Source organism: Chelonoidis abingdonii, chromosome 2 (assembly GCF_003597395.2).
Source record: "Chelonoidis abingdonii isolate Lonesome George chromosome 2, CheloAbing_2.0, whole genome shotgun sequence".
Classification (NCBI taxonomy): domain Eukaryota; kingdom Metazoa; phylum Chordata; order Testudines; family Testudinidae; genus Chelonoidis; species Chelonoidis abingdonii.
The window spans coordinates 134119082-134140172 of NC_133770.1; the positions used below are offsets into that span (position 1 = coordinate 134119082).

At 41.4% G+C, this 21091-nt stretch overlaps 1 protein-coding gene across 1 annotated transcript in view; it reads right to left on the reverse strand.

Moving 5' to 3' along the window:
• The window catches only part of SEMA5A (semaphorin 5A), a 641391-nt gene that overhangs the window by 291636 nt on the left and 328664 nt on the right, over nucleotides 1–21091 (reverse strand). The gene's annotated exons all lie outside the window — the stretch shown is intronic.

The following is a 21091-nucleotide window of genomic DNA, read 5'->3' on the forward strand; positions in this document are numbered from 1 at the left end:
TGAATAAGTATGGAGAGGAAAAGATGTTCAATCCCCAGATCTGTCAGTCTAGGTAGTTAAATGGCCTGCATCACCATAGCATTTGAGATCAACTTTGTTGAGAGACATAGTTATCATGCTGTGGGAAAACGTGCATTGTTGCTGTCCGTTCTGTCAGTATAAATTCAAGAGGCCACCAATCCAGCACTAATCACAAGCACTAAAACTTACATTTTGGTCTGAGAGACAAAAGAAACATACAAAACAACAGCACTAAAATTGTCTGCTATGGAACTGAGGTGATTTAGCCTAATTTCTGTGTTGTCTCTTTGCTTCAACAGATCTATGCCAGAGCTGTAATACTATTTTACCATGCTGTAGTTTCAGTATATGAATTAAACCTTATTGCTTTATCTAATGTTCAAAAGCTATGACTTAGGAAGTATATTCTTTTATAGAGTGTATATTTCAGGGTGTACATACTGATGCATGTGAATAGTTGCATATATATACATATACTGTATAATCAAGAGTGCCTTTGATATCGATAAAAGCAACAAAGAGTCCTGTGGCACCTTATAGACTAACAGACATATTGGAGCATGAGCTTTCGCGGGTGGCGGATGCATGGGTATTCACCCACGAAAGCTCATGTTCCAATACATCTGTTAGTCTATAAGGTGCCACAGGACTCTTTGCTGCTTTTACACATCCAGACTAACACAGCTACCCCTCTGATATTTGATATCGATGGTACCTTTCACATCTAGGGTGTGTATTTATATATGTTATTTAGATTAAAAGTGTAATTGATTGCATTTGCTTTTTTACCAGAAAGAACTGTGATTTCTTTACTAACTGTTGCAGCTTAACAATTTAAACCACAGTTTGCCCCATTTTCATTTTAAGTAACCAAAGCCAACTCATGCTGATTTAATGTAGCTAATTTTTTTGTAGCTGAACTTTCATGGAGATTGTATTAATAGTAAGAAGACTCTGTAATTAGTAAAAATAATAGTCTGAAAGCCTATTTAAATGAGAGGAAGAAAACACCTTCTGACAATACTACACGTTACTCTTTGATTTGCCTTTTCAACTAGCCCAAGAATGAGGTTTTTTTATTTTCAGAAAAAATAACCTTATAATCAGTCCTCCCCTCCCCTGGCCCTGTTCCCGAAACTCCTTTCCATTTAAAACAATTTCTATTGCAGATGAATTTCTACATCAGTGGGGATTTATTGAAAACTTTTTAAACAGTCTGGAAGAATCCTTCAGTGAATGACCCTAACATTTGTTACAAATTGTATCTAACAGAATGAAACACCCTCATAAGGAGCTGTATAAAAAGGGAACAATACCTTAACTCTTTTGTACAAAAAGCAGTTTTATCCCACAAATGGTAACTACTCTATAAAAGACTGTTCTTGGTATATCAACGTATCCTAAGTTTCTAGAGTATTATAAAGATTGCTTTAGAAAAGAGAACTAAAGCAAACGCTACCAGAACACAGTAAGTCTATATGTTGTATAGCAGTATGTGCCAGTGTCTGATTTTCAAAATTTTAATCCATTAAAGCCTTGAAGCTTAAACTCTACTATGGTTCCATTGTAGAAGGAGTTACTGGAAGGTCATCAGTGTAGGAAGATTTCATGAGAAATGTAGATTTAAATTAAGGCTTTAAGGAGAGTGTTTGCCATATGTGAACTTAGTAGGCTGTACCAAGCCTGGGGAGTGGAGAGAAAGAAGACATGTTAAGCATGTAGCATACCCTACAGCATGAGCAAACCCCTTATGCTTAACAATCTGTCCCATCTTGTATTTTGCTCACTCTGGTTGCCTTCTCCGGGCCTGAGGAAGATCTCTTTGTAGCTTGAAAGCTTGTCCCTTTCATCAACAGAAGTTGGTCCAATAAAAGGTATTACCTTGCCTATAGTGTGTTGACCATATCCTGGGACCATACCCTAGGAGCATGCATAATCCATTATACTGCAATGCCCCCAAAACACAATGCTTATGGCAAAATTTTCAGAAGAAGCTTCATTTTTGGTGCCCTCGTTTAACATCCAACGGATGGTTTGGCAGAGGTACTCTGCTTCTCACAAATTAGCTTACCACTGCCACAAATCCACTACCTATAATAGAGAGCCAACGGTGTTTACCACAGGTGAAAATGTACTGCACAAGATTTAAAATACCTGCTGCCACAGGCTCTGGGAGTCAAGATCACTGAATTCTGTTTTGTCCCATTCTAACACTGACTTGCTGTGGGACCCTAGTTCATTTCACTCAGTCTTTATTTCATAATCTGCAAAATGAGGGCAATCATATCTACCTACTTTGCAAAGTTGCGCAGCATAATTAAACAACGAATGGAAAGCGCTACAAAAATGCAAAGAATGATTACGGTTTGTCAGTAGCAGAGTTAGGAACAAGTTTCAGGAGGCAGCCGTGTTAGTCTGTATCCACAAAAACAACAAGGAGTCCGGTGGCACCTTAAAGACTAACAGATTTATTTAGGCATAAGTGCTCATGAGTAAAACACCTCACTTCTTCAGATGCATGAGATGGGAACAAAATTCAGAAACTAATTATTCTTAGCCCTTTGATTAATACACTAGATTATAGGACTTTGGGGGGAATCCTCTTTCCTCCTCCAAAACAAATTTATAGAGAAATGGCCACTTTGAGTGTCCACAAACATCTTTACAAATATTTCAGACTCAACCAGTTCCACTGAGATTCCTATATATTGACAAAACCTCCCAAACTATAATTTATTGCTAACTGAGAACTGCCCAGAACTGCCCAGATATCTAGATTTTTTTCAGAAGAGAAAAGTCAAAGGCCTGAGAGAGTAGAAACTCAAACCTCAATGGCACAGTTTTTGCAGGCTTTTACCCGAGTATGGAACTCAGTGCAGGTAAGTCTGGAAGCCAATTAACTGCACCTGTGGTGTAACTGAAAAGAAACTTCCTTTTCCCTCCCCTTTCTCTAATATACTTTGAATGAATGAATTGAAACATAGATTTAATATTAAGACACTATGTGATATTGTCAGATACTGTATTGGGGTAAATATAAGGAACTAAACTGAATAAACTATTTTTTATGAATTAAGCTTTATGCAAGATATTGTACAATTAATGGCAGGGTTTACTTTAGGGGTATCCTGCTAAAAAAAGAAGGGGGCTGTGTTCAGACTGATATATTTTAAATTAATTATTAAGTTAGTAATGTAAGGATAATATTTCCAACCAGGTATGCTTATGTTACTACAAGTCAGTGAAATATACCTATGCTAGAAATGGATAAGTAAAGAGATAGAACCAAATAATGTGTTCTAAGGACGGTTGAACACAGAGTTGAATAATAAGAAATGAAACTGTTTTGATCATCGGCATAGTTTTAGAGGGAGGGGAAGATGGGGTATTGCCCACTCTCGCAACTGCAAACCTTGGTTAGGCACGGAATTTGCCCACCCACCCATGTGCAGCCCCATTGGCCTGACTGGAGCTGCCCCACGCAAAAAAAAATATAGAAGTCAATCTACAACTATGTGTTTGACCACTAATGCACAGACACAGGTCAGCCATATATACAGAGTTCCTAAAATTATTGTTAAAATAAGGAGAGAAGAAATGAAAAACGTATACAGCTGTTCTGGCCTGCTAAAGAACAGCACTTTTTAAATGACATTGTGTTACTCCGTGTTGGACAGTTAAAACAAAGTAAAGATCATAAAAGCAGTGGAGAGGCTTTTTTTCAAACTGTGAACTTTAAGATAGACATTTCAGCAGTCAGCAAAGTGCCGAGGAGAAAATACTACTTGAGCAAGCACACTGTGTGAAGTTGGCCAGAGGATGCACTTCAAGAGGGGGCCATGGAAAGCAACTTGCAAAAGTAGGTTGCTAATTGGGGATGAGCCAGCAGGTGTTCAATGTATGTATCACCATCGCCATACAAATGGCAATGACCTAACTAGTCTTACATAAACGGGTATGGCATAAGATGTTTTGCACAAATATACTGGAATGTAAGAAAAGTGATGCCTCATCTTCTGATTGGATGGTGAAAGGGGACATGATTTTAATGTTGGCTGGATATTTTAAGTCTTCGTCAGAAGCACCAGTTGCCATTTGATTAACCCACACCAGTTTCTCAAAGAAGAGTAACCCAGTTGAATCACCCAGGAAAAATGGGATAAATTGGAATGTCTCTGTAAGCGCATTGCTTCCTGAAAGCTAAAGACACCTGGAAGGAAGACAGTTGTGGTCCTGTGCCATCCACTAAGGAACCCTCCTGGTAATCCCAAGTACTCATATCGGATAGGCACCTTTATTTGTCTCTTTCTCTTTTCCACCAGTTTGGGTTGTTAACCGTTGGAGTGGGAAAAGACTATAATGCTGTACTTAAATCTGCTCCACTTGGCTTTACAGTGTCAACTTTGCTATTGAGCTGAGAGCTGAAGGCTGAGCAGAGATCTGGTGATAACTAACAGACTTTGAGCACCCTTTCAACATGAATGAACTATAAGGGATAATTACATATGTTGCAGCAATAAAATATTTCAATAATTTGTCTAAAGATTGAGTGGGCAGCAGAATCTTATTCAAAAGTTAAACAGTGATATATTTATTAAGCAAACTGGATGTATGAAGCTGGGTTGGCTTCAAGGGAAACTGAAAGGAATGTCAGATTTGTTCAGATATCTTTGCAGAAGGCAAACAGTAAAAATCTGAAAAGCGTGAAGAATGCTTAGCTCCCCCTTTCCTTTATTGGATAAACAATAGTCAAGAAGGACAAAAATCCTTGTTGCCTTCACTGGAAAAAGAGAGAGAGAGAGAGAGAGAGAGAGAGAGTGTGTGTCCATGCGTTCATACACACAATCCAATGCAGCAGGATATTAAGTCCTGACATGAATTTTCCAGAGATGCTACAAACTGCAAACAAGGGGAAAAAATACATCTATATACAGTATATTTCAATATAACCATAATGTGCAATCATAACCTTAATCAATACGAAAGTGTCAGCCACGTGTTCAGGATCTGAAAAGGCCATGAAAAGACTTATTGGTTGGGGTTTCTATTATTAGATGTGATACAGGAGAATAAAAACACATGGCTTCCATTAACATCAATGGGAGCTGCAGTCACGTAACTGAGAGCATAATTGTGCCCTGTATAATATCTGTATTACTGTAGGTAGACAGACAGACACTCATAATGGATGTATTAATACAAGTACACACATATAATGTACACACTTCTCTGAAGCGTAAAAACAAAATGTACTATTACATTTCATAGTGAAATAAGTTAATTAGTCAGGAACCAGAAAAATGAACTGAACAACATTCTAGACAGATGGCTGAGCACTCCTTAGGCAGATGGCTCTGCTAATTAGATACTGGCAAAAAATAACATTAAAAAGGTGGTTTAATTACATGATGCCAAAAATTAACAACTGCATAAGTTTTTCTTTTTTTCATTATCTGGTTGCTTTCACATCTTACGTTATGTATTTCATCAGTACCTTGGGATTTTTAGATATAATGGCAATGAGCATTATAACTCTTAGACTCATCGACTCATAGACTCGTAGGTCAGAAGGGACCAATATGATCATCTAGTCTGACCTCCTGCACAAAGAAGGCCACAGAACCCTACCCATCCACTTTTATAACAACCCCTAACACATGACTGAGTTATTGAAGTACTCAAAAATGTGGTTTGAAGACCTCAAGCTGCAGAGAATCCACCAGCAAGAGACCCATGCCCCACGCTGCAGAGGAAGGCGAAAAACCTCCAGGGCCTCTGCCAATCCGCCCTGGAGGAAAATTCCTTCCCGACCCCAAATATGGCAATCAGCTAAACCCTGAGCATGTGGGCAAGACTCACCAGCCAGCACCCAAGAAAGAATTCTCTGCAGTAACTCAGATCCCATCCCATCCCGTCCCATCCAACATCCCCTCACAGTGACAGTGAACACGGTCATCCCAAACTATTGTTCACAGCACTCCAAAAATGAAATGGCTTGGCCAAAACTCTGTTTGGCTAAAGAGGTTTTCAGCCCATGTAATTATCTCTCAGTAAACACATATGCTGGAATCCAAGAGCTGGGTCTAAAGAGGCCACTGAGAAGGGTGTGAGAATAGCCAGTGCAGGGAGCTAATGAAGGAACAGGTGAGGATTTCAGCAGAAGTAGAGTTTAGCAGAGTGGTTGTGCTATTGGTTATTGCCAGAATTTTTATGGAACTGTGTTGGTGTCATGAGGTCACTACCTCCAGTTTACATATAAATTCAATTTAGAAAGATTTACAACTCTCCTTTCACTGAGAAAAAAAGGTTCTTCACATTTCAAACACAGTAATTTTTCCTCTTGCCTTCCACATACCTGCCATTTTGTCTCCTGGCAGCTACTTTGTTATGTAATGTAATGTACTTTGTACATTAGCTTTCCAACAGACTTTGAGAAGTAGCTGAGGACTGTAGAACATCTGTTCTTCATTGAAAAGCTAGAAGATGATACATGAAGAATGACTTTCAGATGAGATGAGCTTTCTTCAGAGATGAGAAGGGTTCCCTTTTGGCTCGTCCAGCAAAGGATGCTGGTTTGAGTTTCAGCTGTAGTAATATGCCAGAAACCTCTACAGGGAATCCAACCACCAGATGGGGAACTCTGCTAATTGGTTAAGTCTATTCTCATATCTGGCCACTAGTTGGCAGACATAACAGCCAGTTTTTCTAGGGGAAAACACTATGTATGTTTTCATCTATTTAGAGTCAGTTTTAAATATCTGACTCCAATGTGGAAATGTTTTTATAACAATTACAACTTTTATTCAAGTTTATACTGTTTTTTATACAGTGAGCTGTGTGAAATATTTTAAATTAAACCTCAAATCATGCTTATGCTCATCTGGTTTTGATGTTGACTACAAAGTGAGTGAGCCTGACATGATTTCATGTTGTTAACTACGTAAAATTTGAAGTTTCATGTGGTTTTGATGGGAAGCCAGGTTTCAACTGAGTTTCAATTTAAATATTTTGGTTTAAAACATAGTAAAAGTCACGAGGTGGCAACTCATATCTGTCAAAATCTGGAGAAAATCTTCACACAAAGCCATGTGGAATGAAGAGTCCAAGATTTACACCTTCTGATTATATTTAACATGCAAAGATACAATTCAGTTTTTGAAACATCTCAGGTGGTCAGAATCTAGCACTACATCAGTAGACATAATTGGAAGAGGGTTCTTATCTTAGACATATCAAGATAATTTTCAAAAGTGCTCAACAATGAGCTACTTTATTGACTTTGGTGGGAACAAATTTAGCCCAATGCTGAGCAATTTTGAAAATTCTAGCCACAGTCTTCCATTTCTCTTCTTTTACACTAGTGGAATTCCATTGAATTAAGGGGAGCGAAGAAAGGGGCTCATATATGGCTTATATGTTTTAAACAATACAAAATACTTGGTTTATATTTAATAGAGACAGGTTCACTAGGAAATTAATGCAAGCAGAGTCTGAATGAGCTCTCCCCTGACATCTAGTGGTGAGCCGTGAAAAGGACTTCAGGGGCTAATCTCGTTTGCATGGGCACACTCACCCTGCCTAGGCACTCAGCATGATGGGATTGCCTTCTCAAATAGTCACTTTTGGCTGGTGTGGGATCCCTAGTCTCCTTGTTATTGGGGCAGGAGTAATAAAGCGTTGTTATCCTTGATGTGTGAATTAAGGGCAGCAGAACTGCACTCGGCATTTCCCGTTTGAGGGACTCACCCTCACCTAAATGACACTAGCTCGCCAGGGGACACAGGTTCCAAAGCCTAGTGAATTGAGAAAGGGTGGGGATAGGCACTTGTGCCTGGTGGTGTGGGCCCTGTTCAAGGGCCCCAGGCACTATTTGACCCTTTCTCCACTGTGTCATAACACAGCAAATTTACACTCAATTGAGAGTCTTGTTACATGCAGAGCTGAAATCACTGATATCTTGGTCTAAGTATTGACCTGCTTTGGGACAGTGTCTCTGATGCAAGAGACTGCCTAGTATGCATCAGCAGTGAGGCTCCTCCATTAACAGCTGAAATCATTAAGAGCTATGTTAAGTGCAGGGCCCTGAAAACATCTTCATGTGGCTAGTGAAGAGGCACAGCCAGCAGGACAGCTGTCAGAGAGTGCCAGAGCAGAGTCCTGCAGATAGTGGTGGCAAATGAGTGCCTGAGCAGCAGATGAAGTAAGATGCCTTGTTTACAAACCCCCCCAAAGCCAAATCTGGAATTCAACCCCCCCAAAGTTTGAGGGTATTTGGATCCAGGGTCTTAGCTCTGCCCAATACAGGTTTTTATTTGCAAAATTCAAATAAGACTTCTGAGTTGGGCATGTTCAGTTCTGGCTCCAAAAGTTTTGGGTGTTAGAAACTCTTGTTTTGGATTGGGCTCCCCCCCGCCTTTTTTTTTCAAGATCTGATTTTGACACTGGAAAAAAAAAATACAATGCAACATCGTATTGAAGCAGTATAATAATGTTCTTGCAATCCAAAATGTCTCAGACAGTCAGTAGACAGGAGTAAGGAATAAATGCTTTCATCACCAAATTTGGTCATATGGTTCGATCATTAGCTGCCCCGGGCCCCGGTACTGATAGAGAGCATAGCATGAACATTGATACATGCCCCCCAAAGAAACTGTAACATTATGAAAATCATATTACAAAAGTGATATATGTCATCATGTGGCAGCAATGCCCCTCTGCCATGTACATTGGCTAAACTGGACAGTCTCCACACAAAAGAATAAATGGACATAAATCAGATGTCAAGAATTATAACATCCAAAATCCAGTCAGAAAACACTTCAGCCTCCCTGGACACCCAATAACAGACTTAAAAGTGGCAATTCTTCAAGAAAAAAACTTCAGAAACAGACTCCAATGAGAAACTGTAGAACTGGACTTCATTTGCAAACTAGACACTATCAAATTAAGCCTGAATAAAGACTGGGAGTGGATGGGTCACTACAAGAACTAAAAAACCCTAATTTCCTCATGCTAATTTGCCACTACTGTTATTTACACCTTGTTAACTGTTTGAAATGAGCCACCCTAATTACCAAGGGTGATTTTTCATCCTGTTGACAATAGTCCACTTTAATTGAATTGTCTTGACCCCCCACTTGGTAAGGCAACTCCCCTCTTTTTATGTACTGTTATATATATATCTTCCTACTGTATTTTCCACTTCATGCATCTGATGAAGTGTGTTTTAGCCCACAAAAGCTTATGCCCAAATACATTTGTTAGTCTATAAGGTGCCACAAGTACTCCTTGATATTACAAAAGAGTGATTAGAACTCAGTATACACTTAGGGCTAAATTGTGATTTGACCAATGCATTTCCTCAACAGAATAAGAGGACTCCTATGCGGTCTACTTAGTCCGTGAGTCCAGGCAACCAGGAGTAAGCTGTGCTATATGGCTGCTTGTTCCCTTCACAGAGAAAGGGTACAGAGGATGAGCAGGGAGGGTCAGGGAAAGGGCAGAGCCTTGGCTTTCTCACATACTTGCTGTCTATAGTATTTGAAATAGCATAGGGAGCAGGGAAGTAGGGATTAGGCAGTCACCCCATGCCAGCCCATCACTGAATCAAGAGGAAAGCAATGCCTAAGAAGGATGTTGATGAGTCACAATCCCCCGTGGAGTTTCTTCTGGAGAGCTGCAGCCTATGCACTAAACCTTGTCCCACAACTGTGTTTAATGTCAGCAAATACTCTTTTACAGATTAAGATAAAAAAAAAACAATGAGTTAGAGGCTTTAGTTTAAGGGGAGAAAAATTGGTTACCACGCATACAGAAGGATGAGATAGACAAAGCTTTCTTTGGACAACTAACAGATGTTTCCAGATCACAGGCCCTGGTTCTTATGGGGGACTTCAGTCACCCTGGTGTCTGCTGGGAGAGCAATACAGCAGTGCACGGACAATCCAGGAAGTTTTTGGAGAATGTTGAGGAAAACGGACTGGTGCAAGTGCTGAAGAACCAACTAGGGGCTGTGCTCCACTTAACACACTGTTCACAAAAAGGGAAGAATTGGTAGGGGACCAAGTGGGTGGCAACTTGCGCAGCAGTGACCATGAGATGATTGAGTTCAGGATCCTGAAAAAAGGAAGAAAGGAGAGCAGCAGAATATGGACCCTAGACTTCAGAAAAGCAGACTTTGACTCCCTCAGGAACTGATGGGCAGGATCCTCTGGGAGGCTAAAATGATGGGAAAAGGAGTCCAAGAGAGCTGCTGTATTTTAAAGAAGTCTTATTGAGGGTGCAGGAACAAACCATTCCAATATGCAGAAATAATAGTGAATATGGCAGGCGACTGGCTTGGCTTAACAGAGAAATCTTTGCGGAGCTTAAATACAAAAAGAAACTTAAAAGAAGTGGAAACTTGGACAGATGATTAAAGAGGAGTATAAAAATATTGCTCGAGCATGCAGCGGTGTAATCAGGAAGGCCAAAGCACAATTGGAGTTGCAGCTAGCAAGGGATGTGAAGGGTAAGAAGCAGAAGGTCAGGGAAAGTGTGGGACCCTTACTGAATGGGGGAAGCAACCTAGTGACAGATGATGTGGAAAAAGCTGAAGTACTCCGTGCTTTTTTTGCCTCGGTCTTCACAGAGAAGGTCAGCTCACAGATGCTGCACTGGGCACAACAATATGGGGAGGAGGTGACCAGCCCTCCGTCGTGAAAGAACAGGTTAAGGATGATTTAGAAAAACTGGACATGAACAAGTCCATCTGTCTGGATCTAATGCATCCAAAGGTGCTGAGGGAGTTGGCTGATGTGATTACAGAGCCATTGGCCATTATTTCTGAAAACTGGTGGCAATCTGGGGAGGTCCCGGACTACTGGAAAAAGGCAAACACAGTGCCCATCTTTAAAAAAAGAGAAAAAGGAGAATCCAAGGAATGACAGACCAGTCAGCCTCACTTCAGTCCCTGGAAAGATCATGGAGCAGTTCCTAAAGGAATCCATTTTGAAGCGCTTGGAGGAAAGGAAGATGATCAGGAACAGTCAACATGGATTCATCAAGGGAAAGTCATGCCTGACCAATCAGATTGCTTTCTATGATAACATAACTGGTTCTGTGGACATGGGGACAGCAGTGGACATGATATACCTAGACCAGAGGTCGGCAACCTTTCAGAAGTGGTGTGCCGAGTCTTCATTTATTCACTCTAATTTAAGGTTTCGTGTGCCAGTAATAGATTTTAATGTTTTTAGAAGGGTTCTTTCTATAAGTCTATAATATATAACTAAACTATTTTTGTATGTAAAGTAAATAAGGATTTTAAAATGTTTAAGAAGCATCATTTAAAACTAAATTAAAATGCAGAGCTCCCCGGACCAGTGGCCAGGACCTGGGCAGTGTGAGTGCCTCTGAAAATCACCTCGCGTACCGCCTTTGGCACCTGTGCCATAGGTTCCCTACCCCTGGCCTAGACTTTAGCGAAGCTTTTGATACAGTCTCCCACCATATTCTTGCCAACAAGTTAAAGAAGTATGGATTGGATGAATGGACTATAAGGTGGATAGAAAGTTGGCTAGATCGTCGGGCTCAAATGGTAGTGATCAACAACTTGATGTCTAATTGGCAGTTGGTGTCAAGCGGAGTGCCCCAGGGGTCTGTCCTGGAGCCCATTTTATTCAACATCTTCATTACTGATCCAGAGGATGGGATGGATTGTGCCCTCAGGAAGTTTATGGATGACACTTAGCTGGGGGCAGGAGGTAGATATGCTGGAGGGCAGGGATAGGGTCCAGAGTGACCTAGACAAATTGGAGGATTGGGACAAAAGAAATCTGATGAGGTTCAACAAGGACAAGTGCAGAGTCCTGCACTTAGGATGGAAGAATTCCATGCACTGCTACAGGCTGGGGACCGACTGGCTAAGCAGCAGTTCTGGAGAAAAGGGCCTGGGGATTACAGTGGATGAGAAGCTGGATATGAGTCAGCAGTGTGCCCTTGTTGCTAAGAAGGCTAACAGCATATTGGGCTGCATTAGTAGGGGCACTGCCAGCAGATCGAGGGAAGCGATTATTGCCCTCTATTCAGCACTGAGGAGGCCACATCTGGAGTATTACGCAGGGCCAGCTCCAGGGGTTTTGCTGCCCCAAGCAGCGCGTGCGCAAAAAAAAAAAAAAAAAAATCCACGATTGCGATCTGCGGCAATTCAGCAAGCGGTCCTTCACTCCGACCGGGAGTGAGGGACCCTCCGCCGAATTGACTCCGAATACCTGGACCTGCTGTCCCTCTCCGGAGTAGCCGTCCCAAGCACCTGCTTGCTAAGCTGGTGCCTGGAGCCAGCCCCGGTATTGTGTCCAGTTTTGTTTCCAAAGAAGATGGAGTTTGGCTGTTATCAGTGGTGGCAGATGGCAGAACAAGGAGCAATGGTCTCAAGTTGCAGGGGGGAAGTCTAGGTTGGATATTAGGAAACACTATTGCACTAGGAGGGTGGTGAAGCACTGGAATGGGTTACCTAGGGAGGTGGTGGAATCGCCATCCTTAGGGGTTTTTAAGGCCCGGCTTGCCAAAGCCCGGGTTGGAATGATTTAGTTGAAGTTGGTCCTGCTTTAAACAGGGGGTTGGACTAGATGACCTCTTCCAACCCTCATCTTCTCTGATTCTATGTTGTAAGAGACCTTTTTAAAATTTTTAAATTAGTGAGAATCATACACTGTATTGCAGAATCAAGCATAGCAGATTTTTTTTTGGCTTTATTTTATTTCTTTAGCCAGTAACACAATCAATTTCACCACTGCTCTTACTTATTCCTTTTTTCACTAATATCTGCTTAGAGTATATTCACATTACATTTATTAAGCGAATTCTCCCATTGGAGCTGAGGGCATTTTGGATTCCTTTATATAGTAGCTCTGACTCAAAGTTCTGGGGAAAAAGATAACTGTAGGGCACAGCAATAATAAAAAAAAACCTAACTAATAATAATAAATAATAGTCAACGATAATAACTGGTCAACAACTGGAGGCTTATGAGACAAGAGAGAAAAAATAGTTCAAAGACAATTTTAAAAAAATGCACAGAAAAAGGAGGAAGGAGAGGATGAAAATGACCATTAATATTGTCAATAGACAAATGAATCCTGTTAAGAAGAAAGAAAGCAGGATGCCAGAGAATAATAAAAGAAATATAGGAAGGACTAATTTGTGCAATAAAAAACCAGTGAAGAAATAAGCATGTCAATAGCAAAGGGAAGCAAAAATGAGACATACTGGTTCCTTTTCAGTGGGAGGATTTAAGTCCAATATACATTTCATTGCTGAAGTTAAGTTGCAAAAACAAGTACCTGAACCATGATTCTGCTGTTTAAAATAACTTGCTGATATATGAGATGTTTAGAAGGTGAACTAGGCAAGACTGAACAACATAAGAAATATGGATGGCCAAACTAATCTGCTGATTAAAGATAAAGTTTCCTGTGGTAACAACCATAATGATGAGAGTGATATTGACAGTAGGAGAAGGGGAAAGAGAAAGAAAAAAAATAATTTCTCTCTTGGTTATATTTAATTTAAGATAGCTTGCTTGAAGATGAGAAAAATTAAGACAGTCTGATAGAAACAAATTTATAAGTCTGAGGGGAAAAGGATGGAAAAGAGGATACAACTGAATGTAATCAGCATTGCAGGCTTTGAGAAAAGGCAATGTTACCAAGAAAGAAAATATAAAGCAAAAAGAATAGGGGATAGAGGAAAGAGGAAAGAGCCCTGGGGGACACCCAGCAAAATAGGATGAGAGAAAGCTACTTACTATAACAGGATACTTTGAAAGATCAATCATAAAAGTACGAAGAAAATCATTGCAGTGCAACTTTAATTTGTGGTGTACCTGCTCTGTGAATAAATTGTACAGATACAAAAGGAACCATGGAGAGGAAAAGAAAAAGTAAGGAAGACAGATAAATAGAAGATTGAGGAGGATTAGGATTAATATTCCCTGACAAAATGAGAAAAAGAGCTTGAACAGGAGCGTAACATTAACTACCTATTCAATACAAGTAATGGAAGGGGAAAAGCCAATAATGCAACTTGAAATCCCCAATTACAATTTCCTGATGGAGATCTGGGATTATCGTGATGTTCTTAAAAAGACTGAAAGTAATTCCTTTTCATTCATTATGATTCAGGGGGACGGAAAGGTTCAGAACACTGGCAAAAGATATGGTACCATTTACTTTTAAATCACATGTTCAAAATTGCTCCAGACTGGTAATTACTGGAAGTCGGTATAGTCTAATAGCCTTTTAGACAGTTACTTATGTGAAGTGAGTTGGGCATCTCTGTCCAATTTCTAACTGGCATTTTTATCAGCATCAAGAGAGTCCTACAGGAGTTTCCTTCAAGTCTAGATTGACCTACACTGACCGATAATTCTAGGACAGCAGGGTTTGCTACTGTCTATGCCGTATCTGTTTTGTGGTTAAAGAGGATTTCAATCCTTTGCACTTTCAGCCTGTGACTTTTTATCAACATTTTAGTTCATTAAAAAAATATTTTACATATTGTGATGGGGCAAGGCCAGATGGCTACAGTAAAGTACTGAGGAACAGGTATGTTAGCCCCAGGCTAAACAAATCCCTAGTACCATGGTAACCAAATGGCAGTTGCTCCAGGTTAATCAAGCAAGGCACCTGGCCAATAATTTTCTAGAGGCAGTGGAGATACCTACATGATTAGAACATCCTGCAGCCATCAAGGCAGGCTAATCAGGGCCACTGGGTTTAAAAAGGAGCTCTATTCAGTCAGGCGGAGGAGCCAGAGGAAAGGAAGCCACGTGTGAGGACTGGGACTAAGAAGCGAGAGGAGCGAGACTGGAGAGGGGTGCTACTGAGGATGGAGGAATTATCAGCACGATCAACATTAACAGACACCAGGAGGAAGTCCTGTGGTGAGGATAAAAAGGTGTTGGAGGAGGCCATGGGGAAGTAATCCAGGGGGTTGTAGTGTTTTCTGCATATGCAGCTGTTACAGGAGGCACTATACACAGCTGCAATCCACAGGGCCTGGGCTGGAACCCGGAGTAGAGGGCGGGCCCGGGTTCCCCCCAAACCTCACAACTCCTGATCAGACACAGGAGGAGTTGACCCAGACTGTGGGTTCCACAGAGGGGAAGATCACTGAGGTAAGCAAATCCGCCAATAAGCACAGGACCCACTAAGGTAAAGGAAGAACTTTGTCACAATACATATCAAAATGATGATCGAAACAATGACAATTAAGTTGGAAGTTTTTTCTTCCTGAAAAAGCCTTACAACAGCCAGATACACATTCTTAAAACATAAGTGTCACAATTACAGAGAATGGGTGCCATTTTCTACAGTGCCTATGTGACTTAGAAGCCCAAGTCACTTTTTCAAAAGTGACTTAAGACCAGATTTTCAAAGGTATTTAGACACCTACAATGTGACTAGAGAGATGCCTAATGAGATTTTCAAAAGTGCTTAGGTGTCTAACTCTGATTGGCATCTAGATACTTTTGAAAATCCCACTAGGTATCTATGCATCTTTAAATGCCTAAATACCTTTGAAAATCTGGCTCCAGGTACCCAATTCCCATAAGAGCAATTGGGCTTCCAGCCACTTCTTAAAATTCCACTACATGCTTCTTTAGCACCTTAGAAGACCTTTAAAAATCAGGCCCTCAGCCACTTAGGCACCTACATCTCATTGAAAGTTGGAATCTTGATTTTGAATTTGCTCTCTTTAAAATGATCACTTTTTGTTTTAACTACAATGTTTTAGCAGTTTTGAGTCAAATACATAACTATGTACAACCTAAACTTTGAGACAGTTTGTTTTTCTTTGGAGAGGTAGAGAAGATAAAAAGACAAAGATTGATAGCGTTCCAGTTTTCGGCAGCATCTATTTTTTGAGGAGTGTCAGTAAATAACATACTACTGACAGTTAAAGAGTCACTCCTCATAAACTCAAATGGGAATTTTTCAATCTTTACATGGATGAAAAAGCTACTACATTTTTCACTTCCACCTAAATGGCTTTATGATATTCAATACTCTAATTACGCAAACTTCATGTTGGCCTCAGTTCTGCAAAACACTTGAGCACATGCTTAATCTTAAACAAATTGGTAATCCTATCCTTTTGAAAAAAGGTACATAAGCATGTTCTTAAAGTTAACTACCGATTGAGTTTCCAAGGTACTTTCTATCATGTAACTAATCTGTGGTTCTTTAAAAAGTTTGCTAGAGTTAATTCAGTCTCAACAGCAAATAATTTATTTTGCCAGATTTCCAAAATATCTTAACAGTCAAGGACAACCAATTTCATATAGAATAAGCTCTCAAAATTAGACTATTTTCTTATAACCATTACAATGCTGGAATCCAGAATGACTTCCCACAGTCATTTTACTATAATTTGCACAATGGATAATTGCTTTTTAATTTAGCAGCGATTTCTCTTTATAAAAAAATAGTCTGATTAAACAAACAAGAGTAATTAAGGGGCAATCAGATTGTCAACCATGTTATAACCATTCTGCTTTTCATCTACTTCGTAATAGCAAACGCTCAAAGCCAGACTAATTCCTTTCTTAAACTGTGTCCTTTCCCATAAACAGGGAGATTATGAATCGCTTTCATCTTGTGACATGGTGATGCCTGCATAAAAAGAATTATATCTGATTTTTTGTATTCTATATTTGGTTTTAACTATATTGACTATTAATTACTAATAATGTTGCATTAAAGTAGCATGCGTTTGACTGATGTATACTGCAGTAACACAAAGGGCAACTCTTTATCAAATCCTAGGGCTATATTTACCCAGGTTGTGTAGCTGTGATATTTCAGTGATCCTGACTCAAATCTGTGGTATCATGCTATAACATGATAAAATTCATTGACCACTCCCATATCAAAAAATTTATTCATTTTAATCCGTTTGGGGTTTCTCTACTTCACTTTGTTACTTTATGACTTTATCCTCATGCTCAATTATTTCAAATTTGGTGACAATATATATCTCAGAACAGTGGCACCACTATGGGCACCTGCATGGCCCCACAATATGCCAACATTTTTATGGCTGACCTGGAACAATGCTTCCTCAGCTCTCGTCCACTCATGCCCTTATCTACCGCGCACATTGGATGACATTTCATCATCTGGAACACATGGAAGGATACTCTGGAAAAATTCCAACCATGTTTCAACACCTTCTATCCCCACCAACATCTCAGCTGATCAACTACTGGAGTCACTTCTTAGCACCAGGTTAGAAATAAGTGATGGTTTACGTAACACACGTAACAAAAACCCGCAACTGCTATGCTTCCTCGGCCTCCAGCGCCATCGCCGAACACCACAAATCCACCAAGTGCTGAGGTAAAACCATTTTGCTCCAACCCCTCAACAACAGAGACCAAACACCACAAAATCTCTCGCACAAGCATCTCAAGAACTACAATAACCCGCATGAGGAATATGGAAAACAGATCAATAGAGCCAGACGTGTCCAGAAGCCTCCTGCCTGCATAGCAAGCCAAGAAAGAAACCAAAGCAGAACTCCACCAGCCATCACATACAGTCAGCTAAAACCTCTCCAACGCACCATCAGTGATCTACAACCCATCCTGGACAATGATCCCTCACTTTCACAGGCCTTGGGAGGCAGGCCAGTCCTTTCCCACAGACAACCTCCCAACCTTAAGCATATTCTCACCAGCAACCACACACTGCACCATAGTAATTCTAACTCAGGAACCAATCCATGCAACAAACCACGATGCCAACTCTGCCCACATATTTACACTAGCGACACTATCACAGGACCTAACCAGATCAACCACAGCATCACCGGTTCATTCACCTGCACGTCCACCAATGTAATATATGCCATCATATGCCAGCAATGGTGGTAGAATGTGCCTTCGGATATTTAAAAGCTCACTGGCGCTGTTTGATGACTAGGTTAGACCTCAGCACTACCAATATTCTCATTGTTATTACTGCTTGCTGTGTGCTCCATAATATCTGTGAGAGTAAGGGGGAGACATTTATGGTGGGGTGGAAGGTTGAGGCAAATCACCTGGCTGCCAATTTTGAACAGCTAGACACCAGAGCGATTAGAAGAGCACAGGTGTACATCAGAGAGGCTTTGAAAACCAGTTTCATGACTAGCCAGGCTACATTGTGACAGTTGTGTGTATTTCTCCTTGATGCAAACCCACCCCCTTTGTTGATTTTAACTCCCTGTAAGCCAACCACCCTCCCTCTTCGATCACAGCTGGCAAAGGAAATAAAGTCACTATTGTTTTGAAACCATGCATTCTTTCTTTATTAATTAAAAAAAAGGAGATAACTGATAAGGTATCCTGGGTGAGATAGGATGGTGTGGAAGAGGAGAGGAGGAGGGAAGGACAAGGCCACATTGCTTATTGTAGCCACACTACAAATCAAAACTGTTTGAATGGCAGCCTTCCGTTGCTTGGGTCATCCTCTGGAGTTCAGTGGCAGGGTGCCCGGAGCCTCCCCACTCCTCCATGTTCTTGGGCATCTGGGTGAGGAGGATATGGAATTTGGGGAGGAGGGCAGGTGGTTGTACAGTGAATGCAGCGGCAGTCTGTGCTCTTATTGGCTTTTCTGCAGCTCCACTAGACGCCTGAGCATGTCTGTTTGATCCCCCATTAGCCTCAGCATCGCCTCCTGCCTCTTCTCATCATGTTCACTTAATGCTTTCCTGGACTCTGCCACTCCATGCATTCAGCTGTGCCCTATCAGTCCAGGAGGATGGCATGAACTTGGAAAATATGTCATCACAAGTGCGTTTTTTTCGCCTTCTAATCTGCGATAACCTCAGGGATGGAGATAATAGGGGGAGCATAGAAGCATTTGCACCTGTGGGAGGATGAAAAGGGAGAGTAAAATTTAAGATGATACGTTTCTGAGAACAAAAGGGAAACTCTTTCACAGTAAATCAAGCAATTCACAGCAGACAGTACATGTGCTTTAGGTACAAGGTCGCATTTTCCCTTTCACTTTGAGTGCCTCACATCACATCACACACGGCTGTGCAACAGCATTCGGTTTCCAGGCAGCCATGGTAACCCAAAGAGTACATGGGTCTGGTTTCTAATGACTTCATAACATGTGGGAATGTTTTCAAACTGAAGCACCCTCCTTTCCCATAGCAAGCAATGCCAGTTGGGTTTGCCATTTAAAAGGAGGGGCTGCGGTTTTCAGGTGGATGTGCAGCAAACACTTTCCCTCACCCCTCCCCTCACCGCATGGCTATTCTCAGGGATCCCTTTTAGCCAAGCACAAACAGCCCAGCATGAATGGGATCCTTTTATTGTTCCCTTACAAAAATTCCCCTATTTCAACCAGGTAGCCATGAATGATATCACTCTCCTGAGGCTAACACAGAGAGATATAAACCAAATGTTGCTTGAATGCGACCAAAACCCAGGACCATTTGCCGCCATGTTTTGTGCTGCAATGATTCCAGACTACTTGCTACTGGCTTGGCATGGTAAAGTATCCCACCGTGGAGGATGAAATAAGGCAGCCCTCCCCAGAAATCTTCTGCAAAGGCTTTCAGGGTACCTCCAGGAGGGCTTCATAGAGATGCCCCTGGAGGATTCCCGCTCCATCCCCAGACACGTTAACAGACTTTTCCAGTAGCTGTACTGGCCACAAATGCATCCCAAGTCTTCATGGCAAACCAAACATTAAACATTATTGCTTTTAAACCCTGTACTGTAGTTACAAATGTGCACTCACCAGAGGTGTTTTCTCCACCTTCAGTGTTGGGGATCCTGCCTTGTGACGGTACTGGTCCAGTGTGATTAAAAGTTCCTGGCTGTCGAGGAGAACGGATTCACCGCTTGCCTGCTGCACATTCTGCTCCTCTTCATCATCAACAAAATACTCCTCCACATTGCAAGTTTCCACAGACAGTGGTGGGGTACTGGTAGGGTCCTCCTAGAATGCCAGAAGCGGCATGTATGGGACTCTGACCCAGAGTGACCATTTGCCTCCTTTGTCCTTTGGTAGGCTTGCCTGAGCAGCTTGACTTTTACGTGGCACTGTTGTGTGTCCCTGTTGTAGACTCTTTCCATCATGCCCTGTGCGATTTTGCCATATTTATTAGCATTTCTTCTTTTCAATTGGAGTTCTGCCTGCACAGATTCTTCTCCCCATACTGCAATCAGATCCAGTGTCTCCCATTCGCTCCATGCTGGAGCTCGTTTGCAATTCTGGGAGGACTGCATGGTCACCTGTGCTGCTGAGCTCACCACACTGACCAAACAGGATATGAAATACACAGGAAAAGCCCTAAGAACTTTTGTATCTGGCTAGTGCATTGGAGTTGAAAGTGCTGTCCAGGGTGGTCACAATGGATCACTCTGGGATAGCTCCCAGAGGCCAATACAGTCGACTTGAGTCTGGGCTACCCCAAATTCGACCCAGCAAGACTGATTTTAGCGCTACTTCCCTTACCGGGGAGGATTACAGAAGTCAATTTTAAGAGCCCGGGTTAGGGTTAGGTCAAATTTAGCCACATTAGGTCGATGGAACGGAATTGCTTGTTGTAGATGCATTCATTGTAAAATCAATCTAATGTGGCTAAATTTGACCTAACCCTGTAGTGTAGACCAGGGCTATGAAAGGGCAAGACATGCCGAACCTGTGGGGCTTTACAGCCCAAAGGAATCCTTCCAAGAGGGCTGGTGATCTTACTGCAACTCACCAATTCTCCAGCCAGCTGCTCATTTCCTAAGCAAAGAGGAACATGAGACACGGTGACTTTAATAGCAAGTGTTGAAAGGGGCATAACAGGGACAAAGACCACTTCTCACAACAATTCTCTCCACAACCACCTGCTCAATAAGGCTAAGTGTGGCAATAAACACAACAGCCTGGCTCATGGAAGATGCACGTTACATTTTTAAACCCAATCATCTACCCCACAGCTAGAACACATACTCCACAGAGGCAGCATCTGGAGGCAAAATCCGTAACCCATAGGCCACAGGTTAATCTCTCAGAATCTACAACAAACTGAGGTCTCT